Raw genomic sequence first — 26127 nt, 5'->3', positions numbered from 1 at the left:
TTAAAGAAGCTGTAATTCTCCGGGTTTCTTTCAGTGGGCCTCAGCTTCCGACTCCCATATGCGATCACCCTTTCTCTGCCCTGTTGGTTCTGTGACAGCATGACTCCCAGCCCCACATTACTGGCGTCTGTGTGGAGGATAAAAGGCTGGCCATAATCAGGGTAGGCCAGGATCTCATCCCCCGTAAGGGCCATCTTCAACTGGCAGAAGGACTCCTCTTCTGGCTTGTCCCACTTGAAGGGTGGCTTGTGACTTCTGGATTTAGATTGCCCTATCAGGAGGTCGTGTATAGGGGCTGCCATCTTAGTGAACCCGGAGATGAACCTTCGGTAGTAGCCTACCAACCCGAGGAATTGCCTTCACTTCTTTGATGTTAGAGGGGCTTGGCCAGCTCTTGATGGCTGTAACTTTCTCAGGGTCGGGGGCTACTCCCTCTGCACTCACCACGTGTCCTAGGTACTGGACCTTCGGTTTTAACAGGTGACACTTTGAGGGTTTCACCTTCAGGCCATAGCCTGCCAGGGCTTCGAACACCCCGGCCAGGTGCTTTAGATGGTCCTCGTAAGTCTTTGAATAGACAATCACGTCGTCCAGGTAGAGTAGGACCGTCTCGAAGTTTCGGTGCCCTAGACAGCATTCCATCAGCTTCTGGAAGGTCCCTGGTGCGTTGCAGAGCCCGAAGGGCATACAGTTCAATTCGCTGAATCCCATCGGGGTGGTGAAGGCGGTGTTCTCCTTGTCAGCCTCTGCCACAGGAACCTGCCAGTACCCGCTAGTAAGTTCCAAAGTAGAGAAGAAGTTAGCTGATTTTAGGGCTGCTAAAGACTCCTCTATCCTAGGTAACGGGTACGCGTCTTTATGGGTGATACGATTGACCTTTCTATAGTCCACGCACATTCTCATGGTACCGTCTTTCTTTTTTACCAAAACTAAGGGAGCTGCCCAGGGGCTACAGCTATATCTAATGACCCCAGCTTCTTTAATTTCTCTCAGCATACTCTTAGGGTTTTGATAATGTGCAGGGGGTACAGGCAGGGCCGGCTTCAGCACCCGGCGCACCCGGGCAAATGCCGGGGCCCTGAGCAGGCAGAGGGGCCCACTGTCGGTCGCGCACCCCGCTGAGCTATGGGCGGAGGAGAGTGGTGTCAGCGCCCGCCCTTCTCCGCCGCTTGCTCAGGGCCCCGGCAGCTGGATACTTACCTCTCCCCGTGCCTCCGCAGATCAGCTGTCTTCCTGCTCTGCGCTCCCTGTGACGTCTCAGGTCAGAGGGCGCGGTGTCGTCTTTACACCGCGCCCTCCCCTGAGCCGTCACAGGGAGCGCTGAGTGGGAAGACGCCGACTACGCTGGAGTTCGGACCCGAGCAGTGGGCAGCAGGTAGCAGGTGAGGAGAAGGGAGGTGAGTATTTGATTTTTTTTTTTTAATGTATGGTGGCATGGGGCAGTATAAAGAGAAGGAGGGGGGTGGCATCCTCCATGGGGCATTATAAAGAGAGGGGGGGCATCCTGCATGGGGCATTATAAAGAGAGGGGGGGCATCCTGCATGGGGCATTATAAAGAGAGGGTGGGACATCCTGCATGGGGCATTATAAAGAGAGGGGGGGACATCCTGCATGGGGCATTATAAAGAGAGGGAGGGGGTGACATCCTGCATGGGGCATTATAGAGAGAGGGGGTGACAGCCTGCATGGGGCATTATAAAGAGAGGGGGGGTGGCATCCTGCATGGGGCATTATAAAGAGGGGGGGTGACATCCTGCATGGGGCATTATAAAGAGAGGGGGAGTGGCATCCTGCATGGGGCATTATAAAGAGGGGGGGTGACATCCTGCATGGCGCATTATAAAGAGAGGGGGGGTGACATCCTGCATGGGGCATTATAAAGAGGGGGGGGTGACATCCTGCAAGGGGCATTATAAAGGGGGGGAACAGCCTGCATGGGGCATTATAAAGGGGGGGGTAGCCTGCATAGTGCATTATGTGGGGGGGAACAGCCTGCATGGAGCATTATAAGGGGGGGGCAGCCTGTATGGGGAATTATGTGGGGGGTGACAGCCTGCATGGAGCATTAAAAGGGGGGGGCCTGTATGGGGCATTATGAGGGGGGTAACAGCCTGCATGGAGCATTATAAGGGGGGGACAGCCTGTATGGGGCATTATGTGGGGGGTAACAGCCTGCATGCAGCATTATATGGGGGCCAGTATCCTGTATGGAGCGTTATAAGGGGACCGGTATCCTGTATGGAGCTTTATATGGGGGCCAGTATCCTGTATGGAGTTTTATAAGGGGACCAGTATCCTGTATGGAGCGTTATATGGGGGCCAGTATCCTGTATGGAGCGTTATATGGGGGCCAGTATTCTGTATGGAGCCTTATATGGGGGCCAGTATTCTGTATGGAGCCTTATATGGGGATCAGTATTCCGTATGGAGCCTTATATGGAGGCCAGTATTCCGTATGGAGCCTTATATGGAGGCCAGTATTCCGTATGGAGCCTTATATGGAGGCCAGTATTCCGTATGGAGCCTTATATGGGGGCCAGTATTCCGTATGCAGCCTTTTATGGGGGCCAGTATTCCGTATGCAGCCTTATATGGGGGCCAGTATTCCGTATGGAGCCTTATATAGGGGCCAGTATTCTGTATGGGGCCTTATATGGGGGCCAGTATTCCGTATGGAGCCTTATATGGGGGACAGTATTCCGTATGGAGCCTTATATGGGGGTCAGTATTCCACATGGAGCCTTATATGGGGGCCAGTATTCCGTATGGGACCTTATATGGGGGCCAGTATTCCTTATGGGGCCTTATATGGGGGCCAGTATTCCGTATGGGGCTTTATATGTGGGCCAGTATTCCGTATGAAGCATTATATGGGGGCCAGTATTCCGTATGGAGCCTTATATGGGGGCCAGTATTCTGTGTGGAGCGATTCACCGGTTTCTGAGCTATTGTGGAATTTACAATAGATATCACTCATGTAATGTAAGAAGTGAAATCTTTGCATTGTACTATATATATATATATATATATATATATATATATATATTTCTCCGCCGTATCTCTGCATCATGAATCGTGGTATGTGTTAAAGGGGCCCACTGAGACTCTTTCGCCCGGGGCCCAGAAAAACCTGGAGCCGGCCCTGGGTACAGGTCTGTGTCTCTCTTTTATTGGTGGGTGGCTCCCCGTGGAGATGTGGTGTTCTACCCCTTTCACTCTGCCGAAGTCTAGCGGGTGCTTACTAAAAATTCTCTCGTACTCCTGAACCACCCGGTAGACTCCTTGTTTTTGGTGCGAGGGAGTGGAGTCAGCACCCACGGGGAGTTTCTGACACCAGTCCTCCTTGTGTTTCTGGGAGCCATTATCCTAAACCGGCGGAGATGGAGGCAAAGGTTCCACGACCCTGAGAGCATTGTGTTCGACAGTAAACAATTTGGCCAGTGTAGCGTACCGGGGCAAGTGTATTTCCCTTTCCCCGATGCTTAGGATCCGGACGGGCACCCTTCCATGGCGGACATCAACCACCCCCCGGGCTGTCAAAATGGTGGGCCTGCTGTCGGAGTACACGGGTTCTACCATGGCTTGGTAGTCTCTCCCTCTTAACCCGATTGCAGTCCGACACCAGATCATCATTTCACTTTTGGGAGGCATGGCAATGGGGAACGGGTCGCTCATCCTCACGCTACCGATCTCACCACCAGACAGTTCTACCCGTTGCCGTTTCATCAGGGCTCTTATCTCTTTCTGGAGGACCCGCTGTTGGCTGGAGCTCGCATTTATCGCCACCTGCTGCAAAATCACAATTACTTCTGAAAGACAGTTTTCAATTACATTAGTACCCAAGGTTATTTTAGGGTGACTTTCACGACGGTCAATGTCCACAATGATCACTCCCTGTGCCGGCAGTTCAACCTTACCAATCTTGATGGTCATCTCTCTGAACCCCACCTGCGGCACGGGTTGGCCATTGCTGACGATGATGCTTAAGTCATCGTCTGGATAGCAGGTTATGTCGGTGTCACTCCAGTACCGCTTGAAAAGTACATAGGGGATAGTAGTCACTTGAGACCCGGTGTCCAGCAGTGCACTCATGGGGATACCGTCCAGCACTACGGGTAAGACCGGGCGCCCCCCCCACGTACTTATCGCGCCAATTAGATGGGCCTGGTGACCTTATGCCTGGGGGTTGGCCCTCTGCCCCAGGTCGGACCCATTTAAAGTACAGTACCTGGCTACGTGTCCTGGCTGGCTGCAACGGCAGCAAATTGGCTGTCCATCCTCGGTGTAGCGGTCGGTGGGCCTTCCTCTGGACGACGGGTTCCTCCTCCGTCGACCCCAGGGGACATCCTCTGGACTGGAAGCCAGCTTGATTGGTCTTGACGGCTCCACCTGCAATGACTGTACGGTCCTGGTCAATACAGCCACACTCTTTGTTAGCTCTTGGACCTGATGGTGCAGGTTTGCAGGCTGGGATGGATTTAGGGCCTGAGCATCAGCCACCACAAGGTCTGCGGGGTAGGGCGCCGCCCCCTGATGGTAAGTGATGGTAGGGCGCCGGGAAGCTACAACGCCACCTGGTGCGGGTTCTCGGAGCACCCGGATTGCCCTATCTTTGAACTGTGCAAAAGTCAAATCAGGGTTCTGTAGGGCCATGAGGCGCAGCGGAGTCCTGTGGGTGCTGGACAGCAGACCTTCTATGAACTGGTCAGTCAACAGTTTATCAGTGTCCTGCACGCTGCCAGGGTCAGCTTGTTTAATTGGTCCCAGAGCTTCTTGCAGGTTCAAGGCATAGTCTCTTATACTATCTTGGGCCCGCTGCTTACAGCCAAAGACCCGCATTTTGATTTCTGCTGAGGTACGGGTATCAAAGGTACTCCGCAGCCGGGCCAGAATGTCCTTTACCGTCCTTTTCTCCTCATCTGACCATGATTTCACTTCCCGCTGGGCTGCACCGGTGAGCTGCCCCGTCAGAATGCTCACTTTCTGTTCTTCTGTCAGGGGATAAACTTTAAATAAACTGTGCAGTCTTTCCTTAAAGTCAATTAATGTATGGGATTCCCCTGAGTATTGGGGCAGCCAGGCTGCTCCAGGGATGTAGGGCATGGAGAACGGCATCACCGCTGCTGCAGCCACGCTGGTGGTAGAAGGTCCCTCCGCATCCGTCATCTTCCTCCCTCCTAGTTAATTGTGGCCTACCTTCTGTTGATCCTCTTCCGTAGGCCGCGGCTCCACTGGTGCTGCTCCGGGCGAGGACCTTGCGTCGCGTCCTGGTGACGTCAGTGTGGCTCTCTCTCCTTCCAGGACCTTGCGCAGCGTCGGTGCGTAGGGCGTGGCTTCAGGTCTCGCGCGGTTTGGACGTTCACGCCCCTCTTCTTCCCGCGCGACGTCCCAAAGATGGCGTCCGATGGCGGGAAAACGGCTGAAGATGGCGGGAAATGACTGAAGATGGCGGGAAACGACTGAAGATGGCGGGAAACGGCTCCGAATGGCGGGAAACATCCTTTTGAGGTACGTGTATAGTCTTTTTCAGGCGCGCAATACCCGTTTGTGGCGGGTTGGTCGCAATCCTGCCGACTACGCCAAAGGTGACTCGCCCCCTGTGCCTTGGGGAACTCGGAACCGGGCTTCAGGGCAATGATGGGAGTAGTAGTGGCAACCCGATCCCGTGGCTCAGGGTGGTCAGACCAAATGCTGTGGCAGTCTATTTGTAGGGTTTTGAATGTCCGACTATGCCACCCGTGGATTGCGGTCAGGGAGGACCGCCGCTGCAAGGCAGACCGCTGAGGCTGATGTAGATATGCAGCACAGGGATAGGATAACTCCCCACGGGAAGAGTGTAGCCTCAGGGCAGTGTAATAGGATGCTGGGGGTGATGGTGCAGGCGCAGCAGAAATCACACAGAGTCTAATAATGCAGTCCCGGGTCTTTTACTGCAGATGTTATCACTGACCCACCAGGAGTACAGGGTAGGAATGGGCCTGGGTGTCTGAGGGCATTCGGGCGAGCCCCACTGGTCAGGGTGAGTGGGTAGGCCTACCGTTCCCTCTCTACCCTTGCTGACTATCCCCCTTTTCGTGGTGTGATAGCCCACGTCCCTGATCTGGCCGTGTACTACGCCTGTATGGCTTGCGACTCGGGCCTTAGGTACCTGTGACTTCTCCATGCTGTACCGGTCCCTCTGTGTGGCGGAGCCTCCAGGCTTCTTAGGCCAAGGGACCTGAAATCCCTTGCGGGTTGGTTATCTGCTGCCGGGCTTGCAACCCTGACAGCCTCGAACCCCAGTGTCCGGTTGTGTAGTTCTCTCTCAGCCAGGACCGGCTCTCGTCGCATCTGTCCCTGGCTTGCTGTTCCTCCTTTGCCTCCCGGACTCCTCAGCTGCTGCTGAGCTGTCCCTCTCCTCTGGGAACCCTTCTGGATGTTTCAGAAGTGGGTCCTGGTCCCTCTAACCCTGCCCTCAGTTCCAGCTTTTATAGGGGCAGCCTGCTCCCCCTACTGGCCTGGGACAGGAGGTGCTGCATGCTAATGGTCCCTGACCAAGGAACCTCCCTCCTGCTCTCAGACGTAGCCTTTAATGTTTGTGGCATCCAGGCCTGGGGTGACACAGAAGCATGTATATAGGAAGTATACAACCCCTGGCAAAAATTATGAAATCACCGGGCTCGGAGGATGTTCATTCAGTTGTTTAATGTTGTTGAAAAAAAGCAGATCACAGACATGGCACAAAACTAAAGTCATTTCAAATGGCAACTTTATGGCTTTAGGAAACACTAAAAGAAATCAAGATAAAAAAATGTGGTACTCAGTAAGGGTAATTTTTTTTCAGACTAAGCAGAGGGAAAAAGTTATAGAATCACTCAATTCTGAGGAAAAAATTATGGAATCACCCTGTAAATTTTCATTTCCAAAACTAACACCTGCATCAAATTAGATCTGCTCCTTTGTCTACATCTAAAAAGGAGTGATCACACCTTGGAGAACTGTTGCACCAAGTGGACTGACATGAATCATGGCTCCAACATGAGAGATGTCAATTGAAACAAAGGAGAGGATTATCAAACTCTTAAAAGAAGGTAAATCATCACGCAATGTTGCAAAAGATGTTGGTTGTTCACAGTCAGCTGTGTCTAAAATCTGGACCAAATACAAACAACATGGGGAGGTTGTTAAAGGCAAACATACTAGTAGACCAAGGAAGACATCAAAGCGTCAAGACCAGAAACTTAAAGCAATATGTCTCCAAAACAGGAAATTCACAACAAAACAAATGAGGAACGAATGGGAGGAAACTGTGGTCAATGTTTGTGACCGAACTGTAAGAAACCACCTAAAGGAAATGGGATTTACATACAGAAAAACTAAACAAACGCCATCACTACCACCTAAACAGAAAAAAACAAGGTTATAATGGGCTGAGGAAAAACAATTGTGGACTGTGGATGACTGGATGAAAGTCATATTCAGTGATGAATCGCGATTCTGCATTGGGCAGGTGATGATGCTGGAACTTTTGTTTGGTGCCGTTCCAATGAGATTTACAAAGATGACTGCATGAAGAGAACATGCAAATTTCCAGTCATTGATGATATGGGGCTGCATGTCAGGTAAAGGCACTGGGGAGATGGCTGTCATTACATCTTCAATAAATGCCCAAGTTTACATTGATATTTTGGACAGTTTTCTTATCCCATCAATTGAAAGGATGTTTGGGGATGATGACATCATTTTTCAAGATGATAATGCATCCTGCCATAGAGCAAAAACTGTGAAAACATTCCTTGAAAGAAGACACATAAGGTCATTGTCATGGCCTGCAAATAGTCAGGATCTCAATCCAATTGAAAATCTTTGGTGAAAGTTGAAGAAAATGGTGCATGACAAAGCTCCAACCTGCAAAGCTGATCTGGCAACAGCAATCAGAGAAAGTTGGAGCTAGATTGATGAAGAGTACTGTTTGTCACTCATTATGTCCATGCCTCAGAGACTGGAAGCTGTTATTAAAGCCAGAGGTGGTACACCAAAATACTAGTGATGTATCGGAGTGCCCTTTTGTGTGTTTGTTTTTCATGATTTCATATTTTTTTCTCAGAATTGAGTGATTCCATAATTTTTTTGCCTCTGCTTCGTCTAAAAAAAATTACCCTTACTGAGTACCCCATTTTTATCTTTATTTCTTTTAGTGTTTCTTAAAGCCATAAAGTTGCCATTTGTAATTACTTTAGTTTTGTGCCATGTCTGTGATCTGTTTTTTTTCAACAACATTAAACAACTGAATGAACATCCTCCGAGCCTGGTGATTCCATAATTTTTGCCAGGGGTTGTAGTCACATAAATAAATTAACATAGAACTATATTGGCAATAGATAATAATAATAATAATGATAATAATAATAATAGATGAAAGATAAATAAGCCATATGAGTAAAAAGGACTCTACTAGATTGACCCAGACTAAAAGGTGATAACACTACAGGACCAGAAATGATGTAAGTGACGCGCCCCTGGGCCTGCTGTGTCGTGCGGCATCGCGCGCACGGGGGCTTACCCGGAGCCGGATCAGATGGGGGTAGTAGTCTCGTGGCGGTAACCCGGTCCGTGCCCAGGGTGTCAAACTAAGTGTGTGGCAGTCTTGGTAGATGTTGTTTCTGTGTCGACTACGCCACCCGTTGATTTGCGGTCACAAGGCCGCCGCTGCAGAACAGTCCGCTGAGGCCGGTAGTATGGGTGCAGCGATGGTGGTATAACCCCCAACGGGAGTGGTATGGCTTCAGGGCAGCTGGTGCGGATGATGGGGATAGTGATAGTGCAGAAAGGAGAGTCAGAGACGTGAGATGCAGTTTCAGGGTTTTTACTCACAGGTGTTCCTTCAGTCACTCTGGCCTTGAGTGACCACCCGAGCCGTGCTGCATCCACCAGGTGCTGGACTCGGCCAACCCCCAGGCAGTTCCGGAGCGTGGTCCTGAGCTTCCCTCTCTCTCTCTTTCTCCTGGCCGTCCCCACCAGGGATCCACCTTTGTCCGGTTCCCTTGGGCCTTCTATGGTAAAACCTTCTCTGGCTTTCCTGACCCTACTCTTGGTGTACCTTCCTGGTGGATGTGGTGAGGGTCGTGGCAAAGCTTGCCCACGACCTCCGGTTCCTGGTTAAGGGTTACTTTTGCCTCTGCCAGCTTGGGATCCGGTGCCCTCTTCTGCCAACCCTTCACCCTTTTTGGTTTGCTTCTGGGATCTTAGGGTTCCCTCTTTTCTGCGTCTCTGGGCCTTTCTTCTTCCTCTCTGCTTCAGGCCTGGCCCTGGAGCTGGGCCCAGCCGGAGCCACAGCTCCCTGTCAGCCCTCCTGGCTGAACTCCTCCTCAGAACTCTCCTGACAGACTGACCCTATCTCTAGATGGTGCCCACCATATATACTCCCTCTATGTGTGAGCCCAGGTGACCAGCACAAAATGGGCTCCTATCTCTATGCCCAGAGCCCCTCCCCTATCTGCCCCTACACTACTGGGATGTTCCACCCCCCCTCCCACTCCAGCCAGGGACAGACGCTGTCGTACCTGCACATCTACTTGGTGGGAGTACCGTAGTTCTGTCCCCCGGAAATGGGATGTATGTAGTGCATGCAGTCTACTGAGCTCAGTCCCACACTCCATCCTTACCCGGGAGTGGAATACCACACCTCTGGTTTGAGGTGCAATACCCCTGTAGCAGCCGAGTCCTCAGGGTGCTACATTCCCCCCTGGTAAATCACAGCACGTCCTCGGGCTGTAAAAGAATAAAACATACCAAAACATACAAACTTTTTAAAACATACACCAACATATAAAACATTATAAACATTATCAGATTCTAGCAATATAAACTTTTTCATATAAAACTCTTTTATATAAAATGTTCTTGAGCTTCTGGCCACTGTGCACTTGTGACCAGGTAAAGTGCCACAGTCACTGGGAGGAAAACAGTAATCCTCCTATAAAACCGGTAGGGGGCGCCTTAGGAAGCGCAACTATTTACAAGGGTATGGCCGCTCTCAGTCCTCGGCCAGGTAGAGGGAAAGAACGACCGCTCTCAGTCCTCGGTCAGTGGGAATAAGGGATGGCTGCTCACAGTCCTCAGCCTGTTAAGGGATAGGGACACACGGGTAACAGTTTGCTGGTCCCTACGGGGACTATACTTTACTGGTAACAGTTCTTGTACCCTTACGGGTAACTATTTACAGCTTCACTGTACCGTACTTTAATAACGGCATCCTCCTGCTCCTTCTTGAGGGTAATCTTCAGACCCGTCCGGGTCCTCTTGACCTTCCTCAAACCGCAGCTCTTCCTCAGTCAATCTGTGCACATGGAGAGCATATGGACCTTTGGCACATTGATGCCGGGTGAAGGTGACCTCATCACCCAGGTAAAGATCACGTCCTCTGTGTCCCTCCTGCAGATGGCTCTCGACGTCCCTGCGGGTGACAAAGACGTCGCCGGGGGTTCTGTGGTCCCGGATAAAACCCCAACCGTGCTGCAGTTGAAACTTGATTACGGTCCCGGTGGCGCGGGGACCATGGGCTGCACGGGGGTTTCGTCTGGTCCGGCTTTTCTGTTCCGCACTCTGTACTTGCAGCCGCTCCTCGCGGACCCGCCTCTCTCGCCGTTCCCGGTCGAAGACCTCCAGCTGTTGCCGGCAGCACTCTGCTCGCTGGGCTGCGGCCGCCCGGGTCTCATGGGTGAACCCAATGAGGTTTTCTCCGGTGGGGTCCCATTCGAACTGCGCCTCCTCCAACGGGAGAGGGGTGATCTTGGCGGGCGCCGGAGCCGGAATCAGGGGCTCACACAGAGGCCTTTCCTTCCGGAGTCGGGGATGGAGGTACTCCGGTGGCCACTCAAAGGGCTGCCCATCCGGGCAAGTGTGCTGGGCGAACAGGTCTTCACCCAAGGGTAGCACGGTGGATGTTGAGGGCGCGATGGTGGTAGCGGCGCCCGGATTCACCAGGTCTTGCGACCAGGCCGGTGGCACTCTAAAGGTAAAGGGCACTGTGGAGATGGCGGCGCCCGGGGGCACTCGACCTTGCGACCAGGCCAGTGACTTGGTGGAGATAAAGGGCTCTTTTGGAACTGCGGCGCCCGGGGGTACTCGGCCCTGCGACCAGGCCGGTGGCTTAGTGGAGGTAGAGGGCGCTGTTGGAACTGCGGCGCCCGGGGGTACTCGGCCCTGCGACCAGGCCGGTGGCGTTTCCTGCTTGGCCACGCTCTGGATTGAGGCGCGTGACGTCACAGAGGGCGCGGCCGCGGCTCCTGCCGCTTGAGGCCTAGTTTGGAGCGGTGACGGTGCAGCAACGGGCTCGGTCAGGGGGATTTCGGGCTCTGCGACGGGGAGCTGGGGCAGGCTTACGGCTACTAGGCTTGGGGTGGTGACGTCCCCTTTACCTGCTTCCATCTCTTCAGCTCCTTCCACGGTGTCGTCTCCGGCCTTCGTCCCTCCTGCACCATCCTCAGAGGCGGTCAGACTCCTCGTCTCGGGTGGCGTGCTCCGCTGGCGGGTTCCAGCCTGCTGGGCCATCTCCCTACTCCACTCAGTCAGCGTTTCTTGCTGCACCTGGGCCATCCTCCGTGCGAGGCCGTCCAGCGCGGTCTGTGCACGCTCCCGGTCTCGGGGGAGCTGTGCCAAGATCTCCACCAGGTCTTGTGGGGTGGTGGCTTGCAACAGGCTCCTGACCACAGGGTCGGTGCTGCCTGACTCTCCCTCCATCTCCGGGTGCGACCTCCCCAGACTCCTCCAGGCTGCACCCATCCTCTCTCTTTTGTTCTTGATCCGCCCACACCGAGGGTGGTCCCGGGGCAACTTGGTGATTGTCAGTTCCAGGGGCAGACCCCTCACTCTGATGGACATCTCGATCATCGCAGTCTCTGCTGGTGGGGGCGGTCTCCGCTTTTGGCGCTCTTCTGGGACCAGGCCCACGATGGGAGGTGGTCTCTTGCCACCCTCTGGCACGCCCATAATGGCGTCCGCTCTGCCAGGGCGGGAAATCGTCTCAGATGGCGGGAATCGTCTCCTAATGGCGGGAAACTCCGTGGATGGCGGGAAAAGGCTGCAGATGGCGGGCAAACGGCGGGAAACGACCCGAGATGGCGTCCGATGACGGGGACCCTCTGGAATTGGCGGGAGACTCCTTTTTACGGTAAATATGAACTTTTCTTCAGGCACGCAGTACCCGGTGGTTGCGGGCACGTGATCCTGCCGACTACGCCAAAGTTGACGCGCCCCTGGGCCTGCTGTGTCGTGCGGCATCGCGCGCACGGGGGCTTACCCGGAGCCGGATCAGATGGGGGTAGTAGTCTCGTGGCGGTAACCCGGTCCGTGCCCAGGGTGTCAAACTAAGTGTGTGGCAGTCTTGGTAGATGTTGTTTCTGTGTCGACTACGCCACCCGTTGATTTGCGGTCACAAGGCCGCCGCTGCAGAACAGTCCGCTGAGGCCGGTAGTATGGGTGCAGCGATGGTGGTATAACCCCCAACGGGAGGGGTATGGCCTCAGGGCAGCTGGTGCGGATGATGGGGATAGTGATAGTGCAGAAAGGAGAGTCAGAGACGTGAGATGCAGTTTCAGGGTTTTTACTCACAGGTGTTCCTTCAGTCACTCTGGCCTTGAGTGACCACCCGAGCCGTGCTGCATCCACCAGGTGCTGGACTCGGCCAACCCCCAGGCAGTTCCGGAGCGTGGTCCTGAGCTTCCCTCTCTCTCTCTTTCTCCTGGCCGTCCCCACCAGGGATCCACCTTTGTCCGGTTCCCTTGGGCCTTCTATGGTAAAACCTTCTCTGGCTTTCCTGACCCTACTCTTGGTGTACCTTCCTGGTGGATGTGGTGAGGGTCGTGGCAAAGCTTGCCCACGACCTCCGGTTCCTGGTTAAGGGTTACTTTTGCCTCCGCCAGCTTGGGATCCGGTGCCCTCTTCTGCCAACCCTTCACCCTTTTTGGTTTGCTTCTGGGATCTTAGGGTTCCCTCTTTTCTGCGTCTCTGGGCCTTTCTTCTTCCTCTCTGCTTCAGGCCTGGCCCTGGAGCTGGGCCCAGCCGGAGCCACAGCTCCCTGTCAGCCCTCCTGGCTGAACTCCTCCTCAGAACTCTCCTGACAGACTGACCCTATCTCTAGATGGTGCCCACCATATATACTCCCTCTATGTGTGAGCCCAGGTGACCAGCACCCAATGGGCTCCTATCTCTATGCCCAGAGCCCCTCCCCTATCTGCCCCTACACTACTGGGATGTTCCACCCCCCCTCCCACTCCAGCCAGGGACAGACGCTGTCGTACCTGCACATCTACTTGGTGGGAGTACCGTAGTTCTGTCCCCCGGAAATGGGATGTATGCAGTGCATGCAGCCTACTGAGCTCAGTCCCACACTCCATCCTTACCCGGGAGTGGAATACCACACCTCTGGTTTGAGGTGCAATACCCCTGTAGCAGCCGAGTCCTCAGGGTGCTACATAAGCATATGGTGCAAAATGTTAAAAAGGAACCTGTCAGCAGGATTTTACCCCCCAAACTATTTATCTGCCCATGGAGCTTTTTCAAACGCAAGTCAAGCAATAGCTTTATGTGGCCAATCCGTTACTCCATTACTGAGATCTGGGTTGAGAGAGGCTTCAGATCTACCATAGTTCTTCAGCCTTATTTGAAAATGAATTCAAACACTGTTTTCTTAGAAATGGAAGAACGGACTGGCCATGTAAAGGTATTGTTGAACTTGTCTGTGAAAGAGCTACATGCACAAAAATAATTTGATTCTGTAATCCTGTTGACAGATTCCCTTTAAGTATAGACAGAGGCTTGTGCCCAAATGCATGTTTGGCTTGCCACCACCTTTTAGTATGTTTTCACTTTGATTACATATACTACAAGTTTATTTGGGATCGATAGCACATATATCCACAATACTTTGTCCCCGCACTTAATTGACAATGCATATTACAATGGTGGTAAATATAATAAATGTAGATTCTGCATAAAAAAATTACAAAGTGCTCTATTGCATCTAATATTAGACCAAATAGACTATATGGTCAAAATATTGATACACCTTACACATTACACCTGCAGGAGCTTTTATGACATAATACCATCCTAAATAGGCATAATATGAATTTGGTCCCTTTGTAGCTATAAAAGCTTCCACTCTTCTGAGTAAGCTTTGTACAAGATTTTTAAGTGAGTCTGTGGGAATTTTTGCCCATCCATCCAGAAGAGCATTTGTGAGGTTGGACACAGATGTTGGGCGAGATGACCTGGCTCACAATCTACATTCTAGTTCACCTTAGTGGTGTTCGTTGGTGTTGTGACCCACTCAAGCTTTTCCACACCAGACTCATCCAACCATGCTTTTATGGACGTTGCTTTGTGCACTAGGCACAATCATGCTGAAACAGAAAAAAAAGGATCTTCCCTAAACTATTCCCACAAAGTTGGAAGCTACAATTGTCTAACATGTCTTGTTATGGTGAAGTATTGAGTTCTCTTCACTGGAACGAAGGGTTCTAGACCAACCCCTGAAAAACAACACCAAAGCATTATTACCATCCTCCACCAAACTTGACAAATGGCACAATGCAGTCAGGCAGGAAATGTTCTTCTAGCATTCGATAAAACCAGACTCATGAATCAGATTACCAGATAAAGAAGTGTGATTCATACATCCACAGAATTTGACTCCCCTATTCTAGAGTCCAGTGGTGATGTACCACTCACTGTTGATTGTGGAATATTTCAGAGGGACACAAGAATATAGTAAATTATGCTTTTGTGCCAGTCTGAAAATATGTATTTCCCCACACAATTAGACATAAGGAGTCCATTTTTACTCTGTTTGTGTCTCAGTTCTCACTCCTGTAGGAGGAGAAGTAAAAATTGGAGAAACACTGCATTGTAATTTTCCCTACATCACAAAGCAAGTGAACCAAATGTTAATTGAATATAAACTATGACTCAAAAAGCAAGTTGGTACAGACCTTTTAAGACATCTTATGAACAGTATAAATCTCAGTTTTCTGTTGTATTCATTTATATGAATGTTTACTGCAATGTGAAATAATGTAATATTGTTGGTATCCATTCATTCCCAATTGGCCCAATGACCTACCATTTCCCTGGTCAAGATCATCCCCTGTAGCAGTCCAGGATAATACAATTGTATTATTTTCTATTCTTGCTTCCAAATCTGTTATTTTATCAGGTTTATACAAATCTTGAGGTGACAAATTGGCTGGTACATTTTTTACAACAAAGGATCCGCCTGAGGTTGTTCTGCTGAATTCTTCCACATTAATCAGAAGTTTGCTCTGATTGGCTACCGGATCTTGTGAATTCCAAAATATTGTACCTGAAATATAATATTAATAAAACATGTATCCTTTACAGTTTGATATTATTAAGAAGATCATTGCAGCCAGTCACCAGAGGATGTCTGTTGTATTTGTGATGTCATTGCTGCAACCTGTCTGGTAGTGAGCCTGTGCTGGACCTGCGGGGTGTGAGTTGGGAGAAGTTTATTCAAGTGGAATTGAATTCTTTAAGAATTTGACAAAAATCTGTAATCTCCAAAATGCAGATAATTTTTTTGTTGTAACTATACATAAACTGAAGAGGGCCGGGAAAAGGTTAAAAAAAAAAAAAAAAACTCACTGCAGCACTCACCCCTCAGGCTACCTCCATTGCTCACTCTCCACCGTATGATCCTCGGCACATCTTCTGACCACTACATGAGCAGGCTTTTCCCGGGCCTTGTCGCGACTGGTGGTACAGTCACACCGCACATCGGGATGTAACGACGTCAATGGAACCTTAGAATGTGCATTCACCAAGATGTGCTGGACCTAACTGCAGCCCAGAAGTCCCAGCCTTGTGTGAAGCTGCTGAAGATGCAGTATGCGGCGGGCAGTAAGATGTGCCGAGGACTGTTCTTTTCTACATTTTATGTTTACTATGTTATGGGGTCTTTCCAGTCCCCAGAACTAAATAAGGGACATTAAATTCAAGGAGAATAAATTTGTTGCAAATATAATTTCCTGGTAAAATCTACACAATTTGGCAAATTTTAATCTCATCAGATCCGTTCATCTATTATTCTTAGCAGTCAATACCACTGAGTTGTTCAATACACTGCACAACATCTAAAAATGTCTTTTTACAATGGAAATCAATGGCAAATGTATTTAAAGAGGTAGTCCACAACTAGGACAACTCCTTCTCAATCTGAGTGCTTTTCCCATTAAAAAAAAAACACTTATACTCACCTTCCGTGTCAGCACCAATCCAGCAGTGTCATGTGAGCCCGGCTTCTCTCTCCCCGCCTTTGGACAACTAAGTAATTGGCAGGAAGTGAGCGGCAGTGGTAGTCCTGGCTTCCTTTTAATTACTTAATGATTAAGTAATTAACAGGAATTCAGAACTGCAGCTTCCGCTCACTTGACAGGATTGCCATGAAGTGACTGATAGGAACTGAGCAGCAGCCGCAGTTCTGACTGCCTGTTAATTACTTAACGGTTAAGTAATTAACAGGAAGCCAGGAATGCGGCTGCCGCTCACTTCCTGGCAATTACTTAGTCGTCCAAAGGAGGGAGAGAAAATTTGGCGCCGATTGGCTGCAGTACTCATGTGGCGTAAACTGCTCATGAGAGCCCCGGGAGAGCGAATGCCGACACCGCTGGAATGGCACTGGCATGGGAGGTGAGTATAAGTATTTTTATTTTGACGGAGAAAAACACTCAGATTGAGAAGGGGTTTTCCTAGTGGTGAACAACACCTTTAACTGTATTAGTAAACTATAATAGTGTGAATCGCACCTATTTTTTAAATGATTTTTATGAAAGAATTAAAGACACCAATGTCCACCTGGTTCATATTTATTATTGCATTATTTTGCGTGTCATCTAATTATTAAAAACTCGTGTACTATCACATTTAATTTTCACAGAAAATGAAATTATTTTAGATGCAATTTTTTTTATAATTCAGTATATGGAAACTACCTTGAGAGAGCAAAAAAATGGCATTGTAATATAACATACAGTATGAATTCATGCAACTCTATGGTATCCTCTGCACATGGCATTGCACTTCTTTATTATTACGTATTGGTGTATTGGTTCTTTTTATATAGCCAATATCATCTACTAGTATACTTTGTAACATTAATGTGTAGGAATTAGAGTTGAGCGAATAAATTCCAGTGGAACTGAATTCTACTATTTTTGGAAAAAGCTGTATTCGCCAAAATGCATATTTTTTGTAATTTGCTTTCGTGCGAATTCAGCAAAATGGCGATTGCTGGCTGGCAGTCACATTTTTCTGAACTATAAAAGGCCATAAAATTGTAGTAAAAAAAATCCTTATACTCACCTTACCACCCATTTCTCCGGCCCCTCCGCATCACCTGTCTGGTCCTCACTGCATCTTCACGTTGTCTCCGCTTGCGCTGGAATCCCCGGGCCTCTCACACTGGACTTCTGGCTTTGATGAAAGGCCAGGAGGGTCCTGGGCAAGCACGCAAAAGGTCATGGTATCATTATGCATGCACAGAATTCTCCCGGGACCCATCAAAGCTGGAAGTACTGGTCTAGCGTGAGAAGTGACGATCTGAACATGCTATGAGGACCAGATGGGTGACTGAGGAGCGGAGGGGCCGAAGAGGTGAGTATAAGTATTTTTACCTTAATTAGGCGTTTCATTTAGTTTGTCTGTTACAGAGCATAATAAGCGACATTCAAATTGTTGTGAATAACTTCTCTGAGAATCTAATTTTATGGGAAACAGGCAGTGACGAAACTGCTATGAGGCCCATGAGCTGGGGGTGCCCGTGAGCTGGGAGGGCCCTGAAGCAGCGGGGGAACAAGGAGGATAGGTGCGTATTGGGGGGGGGGGGGGTTGCAGCATCAGAGGAGCTACCACGTGTGCTCGCTGCGAATGGAAAGTGAATATTCCCTCTTCTCCACAACCATGGGCATGGAGAAGAATGAATATTCATTGTCTTTAGCAGCGGGCACAGAGAAGCGCTGAGCCGCAGCTCCTGCTGACAGTGCCCGCTACTAAAGAAAAAGTGTATTCGCTCCTCTCCATGCACATAGTTCTGACGTGGAGAGGAGTGAATATGCCAGCAGCTCATCTCGGCGTCTGAGAGCGCGCACTGCTCAGATGCCGACATGAGCTGCTGGCAGACAGGACGCAGCACTGGAGCAGAGGTGAGGAAGGAAGGTGAGTATAAGTGTTTATTTTTTATGTGTGTAGTGATTGGGCCATACATACCAGGATTGTGGGATGAGGGGGCCACACATACCAGGATTGGGGGATGAGGAGGCCACACATACCAGGATTGGGGGATGAGGACCCCACACATACCAGGATTCGGGGATGAGGAGGCCACACATACCAGGATTGGGGGATGAAGGGGGCCACACATACCAGGATTGGGGGATGAGGGGGGCCATACATACAACGATTGGGGGATGAGGAGGCCACGCATACCAGGATTGGGGGATGAGGAGGCCACACATACCAGGATTGGGGGATGAGGGGGGCCACACATACCAGGATTGGGGGATGAGGGGGGCCATACATACAACGATTGGGGGATGAGGAGGCCACACATACCAGGATTGGGGGATGAGGAGGCCACACATACCAGGATTGGGGGATGAGGGGGGCTACGCATACCAGGATTGGGGGATGAGGGGGCCATACATACCAGGATTGGGGGGTGAGGGGCTACGCATACCAGAATTGGTGTATGAGGGGGCCACGCATTCCAGAATTGGGGGATGAGGGGTGCAGTATGTACCAGGTTTGAGGGATGAGAGGTGCCATACATACCAGAATTGGCGGATGAGGGGTGCCATACATACCAGGATGGGGAAATTTACCAGTAACTTCTGCATTTCCCACCCTAGGCTTATACTCAAGTCAATACATTTTCCCAGTTTTTGTGGTAAAATTAGGGGCCTCGGCTTATACTCGGGCCGGCTTATTTAAAATATACAGTATTTTAAAATCAGTGAGTACGTGGTGCCCATAATACTGCAAGTCTGTGGGGTGCTGCATATTATACTATATGGGGGCTGCATTTTACCCTAAGGAGTGTGTAATATACTGTATGGAGGACTATGGGGAGTGCATTATATTCTATGGTGGACCATGGGAAGTTCATTATACTATATGGAGGATTATGGGGGGCGCAATATACTATATGGAGGATTATGGGGGGCACGTTATACCATATAGAGTACTATGGGAAGTGCATTCTCCTATATGGAGAATTATGGGGGTGCATTATACTATATGGAGGATTATGGGTGGTGTGTTATACTAAATGGAAGGCTGTGTGGGGCCATTATTATATTTTGAGGGCTATGTGGGGGGCCATTATATTGTATGAAAGTAATTATATGGTGTGAAGGTTTGTGTGGGGTCCATCATACTATTTGGAAGGCTGTGTGGGGCTATTATACTGTTTGGAGGGTTAGTGTGGGCCATTATACTGTATGTAGGGCCATTATACTGCATGGAGGGCTTTGTGGGGGTCAAAGTTGGGGGATCATACTGTTAGGATCACCATACTTTGCCTTGAGAGTTGAACTGGGATACAATAGGGTCATTATACTGTGCATGTGGAGGCTAATTTGGAGGAATGCTCCATGGGGGGGTATCATACTGTGTTTGGGGGGCACTTTTTTTGGCATCAATCTTTATGGGGGCAATGAAAGAGGAATCTAGGACTTCAGCAGGAGGAAAATTACTATGTAAAGGCTGGAAAGTTGTGAGATCTGCTCTTCTGTGACACAGACAAATATTTATTTATTTTTTGTAGGGGGGGGGGCCAAATTAGAGCTTCAGCTATGGGGCCCCATGATTTCTATGTACGCCCCTGGAAACAGGTGAATTAGAATTGTGCTTGATCCATTCATCTCCAGTAGTAATTTCAGTGGAAAATTATGGGTGCTATTCTTCTGGCTGATAGAATATGCATACGCATGCAGTCACCTACAGTCATGAGAAAGACTTAGTACATTCCTCTGTGTTCTATGGTTCTATGTATCACAACATAATGAAAATCTATCAGATACTTAGGAAGTCTTAAAATTAGATAAATACAACTAAGATAAACAACAACAAAATATGACAAATTAAACCGACTGTGTCGTTATTTGTTTGACAGAAACTAAGCCAAAATGCATAAGCACTGCATGAAAAATTTATTTTATCCTTACTGCTTCCATATCAATTAAGATTATGTAGCAGCCATGTGCTATTAAATAAAAGTCATTGACTAATTGTTCATTACTAAGTGTCACCAACTCAATAAAAGCATATTTCAGCACAAGGTAGAAAGAAAGGTAGCACTCACCCAGTCTTCTTAAAACATTCCTTTATTATGGTATGCTGTACATAAAAACCTGCGGCAGCGGACTGAGACCCCGAAGGGTGTGCGGTGGAGAAGAGAAAAGTACGACGGCCGTTTCGCTGCCTTCCGGCGCTTCAACCGGTCCAAATTGAGTGACCCACCTGTTCACTTCCCTTTAACTATCACAAACATGTGTGTGCATAATTAAAACATAGCAATATGCATAAAATCAAATTCCAATATTAAGCTGAATTCACAACACAAAGTAGAAAGACAGAATATATAGCAGTATTTTAGAAAAACTTGAAAGATCTAGTTTTTCATTTAACCCCAACGGGCCCCGAGCTTCCGAATCTAATATCCATTTAGCCTCACGTTGTAATAATAATCTATTACGGTCTCCTCCTTCTTTTGGTAGTCTGACATGTTCTAACCCTACAAAGCGTAACACGTTCGGGTCAGCATTATGATATTCAGAAATATGCTGTATTAATTTAGGAGAACCCTTTTTTGAAAGAATTGAATTATAATGTTCGCTAAAACGAATAAACGATGGTCTAATAGTTTTGCCAATGTAAAAAAACTGGCAGGGACATGTAACCACATAGACAACATAATTCGTTCTGCAAGAAATAAAATCTTTAACTGTGTGTATCAAAGGTCCTATTCTAAAGGATTTATCGATTCTGTGAAATTTACAAAAGGAGCAATGCCCGCATTTAAAATTCCCTTTAGGGGTACCACCTTTTAACCAATTTGGGAATCGTTTGAAAATCTTTTATGAACCAAAATATCTCCTAGATTGCGGCTACGTCTATAGGAAATAATTGGTTTTCTGCTGGCTCTCTCAGCCAAATCTTTATCACTCTCTAAGAGGTGCCAATTATTATTAATAGCTCTTTTACTTATATCAAACATTGGATTAAATTTAAAGGTGAGAATAAATCTTTGATCTTCTTTCTTAGACATCTTTTTTTGTCCTTTTAATAGTTCTTTTTGAGTTTTTTACCAGCTTTATCTCGGGACAGATTGACTTCCTGAATAGGGTAACCTCTATCTACAAATCTTTTTGACAGACTATCTGACTGTTCTTCAAAGTTTTTATTAAAATTATTGATTTTCCGAAGTCTTAAAAACTGACTATAAGGCAGGCCACGTTTTGAATGGTGCGGATGATAGCTATTAAAATGCAGGAGCATATTAGTAGCTGTATGTTTCCGAAATGATTCTGTTATAAGAATACCTTCCTGGATAGATACACGCACATCCAAGAAATCCAACTCATGACCCCCGAAGGAAGAGGTAAACCTCATATTTTCCATGTTCTCTGAATTGAGAAATGTCACAAACTTATCAAATTGCACACTTGTCCCAGCCCATATCACAAATATGTCATCGACATATCTATGGTATGCCTTAATATACCCCAAATAAGGGTTTTCCCCACTCAAAATAATTGTTTCTTCCAAAACTGCCTAGAATAAATTGGCGAAGGTGCAAGCGACGGGCGTACCCATCGCGGTACCTGGCGTTTGAGTGTACCATGTATTGCCAAATTTAAACGTATTGTGAGTAAGTACAAACAGGAGACTGTCTTTAACAAACTCTATATAGCTCATTTCTCTGCCAGCTTTTTCTAGGATTTTACCGATTGCCTGCACGCCTGCAAGCTGTGGAATGCGTGTGTACAGGCTTTCAATGTCCAGGGATACCAACGACCAATCATCTTGCCATTCAATCTCCTGCAACATATTAAAAAAATCGCCTGCATCTTTTACATACGAAGGTATCTCTTTTAACAGGGATTTTAATAACCAATCTAAATATTTGGACAAAGGCTCTGTAATAGAGCCTATCCCCGAGACTATCAGACGTCCCAGGGGCTTTTGCAGGTTTTTATGAACTTTACGTGGAAAATCCGGCAGCAATTTATCAGCCACTTTTTTTGATAAGATGCCATTCTCTATAGCCGTCCTCAATAACGAACGTAGCTGATCTTTATATTTGAGTGTGGGGTCCCCTGATAGTTTTTTATATGTATTTACATCTGATAACTGTCTTGAAGCCTCACTTAGATAATCTGATTTTTTTAGTAGGACAATATTTCCCCCTTTATCTGCTTTACGAAATATCACATCATCCAAACCCCTTAATTCTTTTATGGCCTCTTTTTCCCCTACACTTAAGTTATCCAACATTTTTTTATAAATTAATGCCTGTAAGTATGAGATAACTCTCTCCTGGAACAAATCAATCACATTGCCAGGATTCACGGGTGGCACAAAGGTAGATCTAATTCCACCCGTGAGTGGCATGTGTTGAATAGGTGTGGGGCTTTTTGCACATATAGAAAGGGGGTCACTCAAACTAAGTAGCAATTCTACTTGCTGTTGTGGTATTTGATTCTGGGCTAACGCACTGAATCCGAACCGATCGATAGTGGTCGGAATTTCACCTGCAACAGGAGTTATTGTTCTCTGATCTTTATTTATAAATAATTTGTGTAAATGCATTTTGCGTGTGGCTTTATAAAGATCAATTTTAAAATCTGTTAAATTAAATTGTTCAGAGATACAAAAGTTCAAGCCCTTTTTTAACATGCTCAAATGATTGGATGAGAGTGTCCAGTCTGTCAAATTTATGATTTCATTATTCACTATGTCTATATCCGTTATTTCCTCCAGGAGACCTGTTTGCGTTTCGTGCCACCTACTGGAACATTCTTTCCTCCTTTTCCAATGTTTTCCCCCTCTCCAGGTACGCTTTGAGGGGGATTGAAGGTTTTTGGGCCGGATTCCACATGCGCTGTATCCATACATTCCATCTGATGATTCTCCTCAATGCCGCTCGAATCTGAATCGGTAGTCCATCCATCATAGTCCATTCTTTTTTCTTTCTAAGAGTGGGATTAGAATATCTTTGTGTTCTAAAATTCTTCTTTTTCATATTTTGTGTATTTTTATTCCATTTAAATACCATGTTGGTTTCATAATCATTTTTATCTCTCAGAAATTTTTTTTTCCTCTGTTTTATGTCTGCTTGCAGAGGAACTAGTTTTTTCATCAAGTTTAATCAAAAAAAGTTTTCATTTGGTTTTCCATAAGTTTGGATGCAAGTTCTAATTTCGCTTTTTCCAGAAGTGTGGTAATATTATGTAATTTTTGTTCATTTCTAACCAGTACTAATTTCAACAAGTCTAAGGAGCAATTCAAATGTGCTTTTTCCCATTTTTTCTGAAAGGTTTCATCCGCTTTAAACTGGGAAATCTCCTTTAGACTCAGAGTCCTCGTGGAACTTGATCTGAGTCAATATATGACCTTAAAGATTTGACCGTCCAAAAAAAGCCTGATTTCTTTTTCGGCTAGTGAGGTGATCTTAAGCTCTAGAGATTTACTGCCAATAATTTCTAATTCATCTTTGCTGTTACATTCAGTAAAAAACTCCCCCGCATTCTCCCGTCCAGCCGAGAGACCTCTGTGAAAGGAAGAAGCTTCTGAGTCCATAGTGAAAACGAGCCTTCAGGATTTCTCCAAGAAAATATGCACCTTGGCAATGCAGGGTGTGCCTGTCTCAAAGTCCGAAGTCAATCAATTCACAATTCACACAAGAGAAACAATATGGCACCACACTGCTTTTCAAGTGGACATGGATGTCAGACATATGTACCATCCTCCAAAACTTTGAGGACTCCACCAAGATGGTGAGCAGCAATGATGCCATAATTAGCATCACCATACCGCTTCTCTGTCTTCTGAAACAATCTCTGCTCACAATTAAAGAGGATGCATTGCAAGCGCAGCATGATGAGATTGAGCAAACAACCATTCAGGGTGATTCCAAAGAGCCCAGCCTCGTCTCATCCCAATGTGGATGGGGTGACAATGAGGAAGAGGAGGAGGAAGAACAGGAGCTAGTTTCCTGCACTATAGACGGTACTACCTGCACAACTGTCAGCTATATACTTAATACTTATGGAGATCGATAGCGTGGGTCGGAATGAAGACAAACACGATATATCGTATTAACAGGGTATATTGCAGCAGGCAAGCATATGTTATAGCAGGCAAGAATAGGCAATAAGCAATCAGTAACCAGTCTATGGAAAACGGTTGTAATATCAGTACAAACCGATAGATGTCCCAGGTGCACAGTCCACAGGGTCCCGAGCCCGGACCAGGCTCCTTGCAGAGAGCAGGCTGAAACTGCAGGTGGATGCAGAGCGGGTTTTTGCACACAGATGAAAGTCCAGATAAACGGCAGGCAAGTAACAGGTGGGAGATCAGTTAAACAGTCTATGGAAAACGGTTGTGATGTCAGTACAAACCGTTAGATGTCCCAGGTGCACAGTCCATAGGATCCTGAGCCCGGACCAGGCTCCTTGCAGGGAGCAGGCTGAACTGCAGGTGGATGCAGAGCGGGTCTTTGCACACAGATGAAAGTCCAGATAAACAGCAGGCAGGTAACAGGTGGGGAATCCCAGTGTAGAGAAGCAACAGGCAAGATGCAAGTCCTTCAAGCTTGGCAGCAGGTAAGATACAAGATACACAAGCAAAGTATAGTTGGCCGGAGTCTCTTTATATATATAGCACACAGGAAGCAGGAGATATCAGACAGGAAACAAGATGGCCCCCGAGGCTGTCAATTCCATTTTGGACAAGGGCAGAACCAAACAGAACAGGTACATACAGCTCCATCTTGGACAAGGGCAGAAACCGGACAGAACAGACACATGACTCAGATCCTTACATTACACCCCCCTTAAAGGGTGTCCTCCGGACAACCTTGGAGCCGGTTTGTTGGGATATCTGCTGTGGAACAGTTTAATCAAACGAGTAGCGTGGATGTTCTCCCGAGGTTCCCAAGAATTCTCCTCCGATGGATAGCCTTGCCATTTCACTAGGTACTGGAGCCGTCCTCTATGAATGCGAGAATCGATGATCCCCTCCACGATGAATTCCTCTTGTCCGTCAATAACAACTGGATCGGGTGGAACAGGTATGCGTCCGGAAAAAGGATTTGGTATTACCGGTTTGAGCAGAGAGACATGAAAAACAGGGTATACTTTCAAAGATTTTGGCAACTTGAGTAGACAGGCTACAGGGCTTACCAATTTACCGATTTTGTATGGCCCAACATACTTCTGCCCCAATTTAGACGTTGGAGTTCTTAGTTTTAAGTTCTTTGTTGAAAGCCAAACCATGTCTCCTACCTTGTATGTTGGTGCTGACTTGCGGAACTTATCTGCTGCCTTCTTATATCTTTCTTGAGCTGTAGCCAGTGTTTCTTTTAAGACCTCTAGATTTTGCTGAAGAAGAGTAATCCGATCGGCTACTGCGGGTACGGCTGTATCTGTTGGAAACCGTGGAAGAATGCTGGGATGATACCCCTTGTTAGCAAAAAACGGAGACTGTTTGGTGGACGCACTCTGTGAATTATTATACGTGAATTCGGCCATCGGAAGTAAGTTTACCCAATCATCCTGCAGATGACACACGTAACAACGCAGATACTGCTCCAAAATCTGGTTTGTCCGTTCCGTTTGACCGTTAGACTGCGGATGAAAAGCAGATGACAGATTTACCTTAATGTCCAGAGCTGCACAAAAGCTTCGCCAAAATCTTGAAGTAAATTGGACTCCTCGATCTGATATCACTTCATCAGGAACTCCATGTAGGCGAAAAACCTCTTGCAAAATAAGATCCGCTGTCTGTTTCGCTGTTGGTAAGCCGGTACAGGGAATGAAATGAGCAGCCTTGGTTAAGCGGTCAAC

The 26127-nt window shown here is 47.8% G+C and overlaps 1 long non-coding RNA gene across 1 annotated transcript in view; it reads right to left on the bottom strand.

The window, feature by feature from the left end:
- LOC141156777 (uncharacterized) overlaps window positions 1–26127 on the bottom strand; it is a 194353-nt gene that overhangs the window by 4012 nt on the left and 164214 nt on the right. Inside the window, exon 3 of the long non-coding RNA XR_012247711.1 lies at window positions 15105–15344. This is a non-coding gene — a long non-coding RNA (uncharacterized lncRNA). The remainder of the gene's footprint in view (window positions 1–15104; window positions 15345–26127) is intronic.

Source organism: Phyllobates terribilis, unplaced genomic scaffold (genome assembly GCF_046119375.1).
Source record: "Phyllobates terribilis strain yellow unplaced genomic scaffold, ASM4611937v1 Scaffold_8__6_contigs__length_399053987, whole genome shotgun sequence".
Taxonomy (NCBI): Eukaryota; Metazoa; Chordata; class Amphibia; order Anura; family Dendrobatidae; genus Phyllobates; species Phyllobates terribilis.
The sequence above is the reverse complement of the archived record's forward strand: the minus strand, read 5'-3'. Positions and strand labels throughout refer to the sequence as shown.